This window comes from Somniosus microcephalus, unplaced genomic scaffold, assembly GCF_052327205.1.
Source record: "Somniosus microcephalus isolate GS21.2 unplaced genomic scaffold, FLI_Smic_1.0 unresolved_chr4, whole genome shotgun sequence".
Taxonomy (NCBI): Eukaryota; Metazoa; Chordata; class Chondrichthyes; order Squaliformes; family Somniosidae; genus Somniosus; species Somniosus microcephalus.
The window spans coordinates 15,957,341-15,962,691 of record NW_028225182.1 but is presented as its reverse complement, the minus strand read 5'-3'; the positions used below and the strand labels follow the sequence as shown (position 1 = coordinate 15,962,691).

The 5,351-nt window shown below is 49.0% G+C and overlaps 1 non-coding gene across 1 annotated transcript; it reads right to left on the bottom strand.

Annotated features, from left to right (window-relative positions):
* Positions 1–2,256: 2,256 nt before the first annotated feature.
* On the bottom strand, positions 2,257–2,328 carry trnaq-uug (transfer RNA glutamine (anticodon UUG)). The gene has a single exon. It is a non-coding gene; the product is annotated as a tRNA-Gln (tRNA).
* Positions 2,329–5,351: the final 3,023 nt, after the last annotated feature.

Here is a 5,351-nt window from a genome sequence, read left to right as displayed (position 1 = left end):
TGCAAAGAAAATGCTGAGCAATCTGCTGTGCAGTCAAACGAAGCACTGGACAACACACATCTTTCTTGCCCCGCTTATTTGGAACTGGGAATGACAGGTTGAGCCTGTCATCTGATGTCGAGAACAATAAATCAACCATCATTGATTCAGGCAACAAACGGTCCAGTAACCGTGGTTGGTAAACAGATGCCAAGCTTGTATGTCCTAAATTTCCAGCAGCTGGGACAACAAGAATTCAGGTTTCACCAAGATTTGAACTCGGATCGCTGGATTCAGAGGGCTCACCATTACACCATGGAACAGATGCTGAAGAATTCATTAGATTCTTTTCTCAAAATCAACAACATTACCATCTGCACCATAATAATTTGTCTCGGCCTGGTCTCATCCTTAACTTCAGCTTGCCCACTTGCCCCTCTGCTAAGCCTCGGTTCTGAGCAAATCACACAGCTGCCTTGATGGCTATCGGTTCACAAATCTCTGCTTCTTTTTCACACTGCTCATAGCAGCTTGTATTGCAGTCCTGCCAGGTAAAATGATTATAATCTTTGCAAGGCACTGCTGCACGAAAGAAAAGCAATTGTTAACGTTTTTCGAGAATACGAAGTGCAATGCCTACGTTTCAAGAAGCACTGCTTTCAATTTCAACAAGTATGGCAGCCGAATGCAGCTTGCAAAAAAAATGTTGAGCAATCTGCTGTGCAGTCAAACGAAGCACTGGACAACACACATCTTTCTGACCCGCTTATTGGGAACTGGGAATGAGAGGTTGAGCCTATCATCTAATGTCCAGAACAATAAATCAACCGTCATTGATTCAGGCAGCAAACGTTCCAGTCACCGTGGTTAGCATGCAGATGCCAAGTTTGTATGTCCCAAATTTCCAGCAGCTGGGGCAACACAAAATCAAGTTTCATCGAGATTCGAACTCGCCATCGCTGGATTCAAAGACCAGAGTGCTCACCATTACACCATGGAACTGTTGTCAAGAAATTCATTAGATTCTTTTCTCAAAATCAACAACATTACCGTCTCCACCATTGTACTTTTTCTCGGCCTGGTCTCATCCTTAACTTCAGCTTGCCCACTTGCCCCTCTGCTAAGCCTCGGTTCTGAGCAAATCACACAGCTGCCTTGATGGCTATCGGTTCACAAATCTCTGCCTCTTTATCACACTGCTCATAGCATCTTGTAATGCAGTCCTGCCAGGTAAAATGTGGAAAAACCTTTGCAAGGAACTGCTGCACGAAAGATAAGCAATTGTTAACTTTTTTCGAGAATACGAAGCGCAATGCCTACGTTTCAAGAAGCACTGCTTTCAATTTCAACAATTATGCCAACCGAATGCAGCTTGCAAAGAAAATGTTGAGCAATCTGCTGTGCAGTCAAACGAAGCACTGGACAACACACATCTTTCCTGCCCCGCTTATTTGGAACTGGAATGAGAGGTTGAGCCTATCATCTGATGTCGAGAACAATAAATCAACCATCATTGATTCAGGCAGCAAACGGTCCAGTTACCGTGGTTGGTATGCAGATACCAAGCTTGTATGTCCCAAATTTCCAGCAGCTGGGACAACAAGAATCCAGCTTCCACCGAGATTTGAATTCAGATCGCTGGATTCAGAGTCCAGTGCGCGCACCATGGAACCGTTGCTGAAAAGCTCATTAGATTCTTTTCTCAAAATCAACAACATTACCATCTCCACTATTCTACTTTGTCTCGGCCTGCGCTCATCCTTAACTTCAGCTTGCCCACTTACCCCGCTGCTAAGCCTCGGTTCTGAGCAAATCACACAGCTGCCTTGATGGCTATCGGTTCACAAATCTCTGCTTCTTTTTCACACTGCTCATAGCAGCTTGTGTTGCAGTCCTGCCACGTAAAATGTGTATAATCTTTGCAAGGCACTGCTGCACGAAAGAAAAGCAATTGTTAACTTTTTTCGACAATACGAAGTGCAATGCCTACATTTCAGAAGCACTGCTTTCAATTTCAACAAGTATTCCAGCCGAATGCAGCTTGCAAAGAAAATGTTAACAATCTGCTGTGCAGTCAAACGAAGCACTGGACAACACCCATCTTTCTGTCACGCTTATTTGGAAATGGGAATGAGAGGTTGAGCCTATCATTTGCTGTTGAGAACAATAAATCAACCGTCATTGATTCAGGCAGCAAACGGTCCAGTAACCGTGGTTGGTATGCAGATGCCAAGCTTGTATGTCACAAATTTCCAGCAGCTGGGACAACAAGAATTTAGGTTCCACCGAGATTCGAACTCGGATCGCTGGATTCAAAGCCCAGAGTGCTCACCATTACACCATGGAACCATTGCTGAAGAGTTCATTAGATTATTTTCTCAAAATCAACAACATTACCATCTCCACCATGATACTTTGTCTCGGCCTTGTCTCATCCTTAACTTCAGCTTGCCCACTTGCCCCTCTGCTAAGCCTCGGTTATGAGCAAATTACACAGCTGCCTTGATGGCTATCGGTTCACAAATCTCTGCTTCTTTTTCACACTGCTCATAGCAGCTTGTGTTGCAGTCCTGCCAGGTAAAACGAGTGTAATCTTTGCAAGGCACTGCTGCACGAAAGAAAAGCAATTGTTACCTATTTTCGAGAAGACGAAGTGCAATGCCTACATTTCAAGAAGCACTGCTTTTAATTTCAACAATTATGCCAGCCGAATGCAGCTTGCAAAGAAAATGTTGAGCAATCTGCTGTGCAGTCAAACGAAGCACTGGACAACACACATCTTTCTGCTCCGCTTATTTGGAACTGGAAATGAGAGGTTGAGCCTATCATTTGCTGTCGCGAACAGTAAATCAACCGTCATTGATTCAGGCAGCAAACGGTCCAGTAACCGTGGTTGGTATGCAGATGCCAACCTTGTATGTCACAAATTTACTGCAGCTGGGACAACATGAATTCCGGTTCCACCGAAAATCGGACGCAGATCGCTGGATTCAAAGCCCAGAGTGCTCACCATTACACCATGGAACCATTGCTGAAGAGTGATGTGCCTCAATACATCCGAGACTCGATGTTAGCGAAACAAAACAAGGCCTTTATTGACTTAGAAGGTAACACACAGAGGAGAATGTATCTTCCATCCAGAGGTCTGACGTACTGGATGTGCTGCAGGCTGGGCCAGCTTACATAGGAGCCAGGTATGGGCGGAGCCCTACACACAGTACAATACAATGGAAATGAAACTGAAACCAACGACAGTCACAGGCAGAGAAATACTGATGAATGATGAATGGAATATTTCATTACATTCACCCCTTCTATAGATTTAGTCTGTTCAGGGGTTTGATAGTCCTCTGCGACCGACGTGGCTGTTGTGGTGCCGCGGGTGTTGGCTGGGTGTCCCCGGTGGCCTCCTGGGTCTCTGCCGGGGGTGCCGCCAGGGTTGTTGAAGGGGTAGTTGGTGGGGGTACCGTTGGTCGATGTTCTTCCGGGGGTGATGAAAGAGTAGTGGGTGGGTAAGAGTTGCTGTGGTCGTTGTTGCTGCCGTTGTCGTGGTTGTTGTCGTTACCGGCTGGGGCGACGTCTTTTATGGACACGGTGTCCTCCCATCCGTTGGCGTGCTGGACATACGCGTATTGGGGGTTGGCGTGGAGTAGGTGCACTGACTCCACGAGAGGGTCCGTCTTGTGGCCCCTCACATGCCTTCGCACGAATACCGGACCTGGGGTGGAGAGCCATGACGGCATGGATATGCCTGAGGTGGATTTCCGGGGAAAGACAAACATTCGCTCGTGAGGCATGGCATTAGTGGCAGTACACAATAGCGACCGTATCGAATGGAGCACATCTGTGAGGACTTCCTGCCAGCGGGAGATAGGGAGGCCTTTGGTCCTTAGGGCTAGAGTGACTGCTTTCCATACTGTCCCGTTCTCTCGCTCCACTTGACCATTACCCCGGGGGTTGTAGCTGGTGGTACGGCTCGTGGCGATCCCCCTGGAGAGCATGTACTGGCGTAGCTCTTCACTCATGAAGGACACCCCCCTATCCGTATGGATGTAGCTCGGCATACCGAACAGGCAGAACAGGCTGTTGAGGCATTTAATGACCATGGCGCTGGTCATGTCTGGGCCGGGGAAGGCGAATGGGAAACGAGAGTATTCGTCCACAATGTTCAGGAAGTAAACATTGCGGTCGACGGATGGGAGGGGGCCCTTGAAATCTAAGCTGTGCCGCTCAAAGGGCCGTGTAGCTTTGATTAAGTGGGCTCTATCTGGATGGTAGAACCAAGGCTTGCACTCAGCGCAATTGCGACAGTTCCTGGTCAGGGACCGAACTTCCTCAATCGAGTAGGGTAAGTTGCGGGACTTTATGAAGTCGAACAGCCGCGTGACCCCTGGGTGGCAGAGGTCATTGTGGAGGGTCTGTGGCCGATCCCCGGTGGCGCTGGCACACATCCCTCATGAGAGGGCGTTGGGGGATTCGTTAAGAGCCCCTGGCCGGTAAATGATGTCATAATCGAAGGTGGAGAGCTCGATCCGCCACCTAAGAATCTTATCATTTTTAATCTTCCCCCTCTGTTTATTATTGAACATAAATGCTACCGACCGCTGGTCGGTAAGTAGGGTGAAGCGTTTGCCGGCTAGGTAGTGGCGCCAGTGGCGCACTGCCTCCACGATGGCTTGGGCCTCTTTTTCTATGGAGGAGTGTCTGATCTCAGGCCCCTGGAGGGTCCTCGAGAAGAAAGCTACGGGCCGCCCCGCCTGTTTGAGGGTGGCCGCCAAGGCAAAGTCAGACGCATCACTTTCCACTTGAAAGGGAGTGTTCTCGTCCACTGCCTGTAGCGTGGCCCGCTCAATATCATGCTTAATGCTTTTGAAGGCGGCATGGGCCTCAGCAGAGAGCGGAAAAGAGGATGCTTTCAAGAGGGGGCGGGCTTTGTCGGAGTGGTTGGGGACCCATTGGGAATAATAAGAAAATAACCCCAGGCACCTTTTCAGGGCTTTGGGAGTGTTGGGCTGGGGCAGCTCCCGTAGGGGGTGCAATCGGTCGGGCCTGGTCCAATTTCCCCATTCTCCACCACGCTGCCTAGTATGCAGAGGCGCGTGGTGTTGTAAACGCACTTGTCCTCCTTGTAGGTGAGGTAGAGTTTTTGTGCGGTTTTCAGGAACCTCTCGAGGTTCGATTCATGATCCTGCTGGTTGTGACCGCAGATGGTGATGTTGTCGAGGTAGGGGAAGGTTGCCTGCAAGTGGTGGTCATCGACCTCTGGAAGACCGAGACCCCATTCGTCACCCCAAAGGGGACTCTGAGTAATTGGTAGAGGCGTCCGTTCGCCTCGAAGGTGGTGTACGGGCGGTCCTCTGGTCTGATAGGGA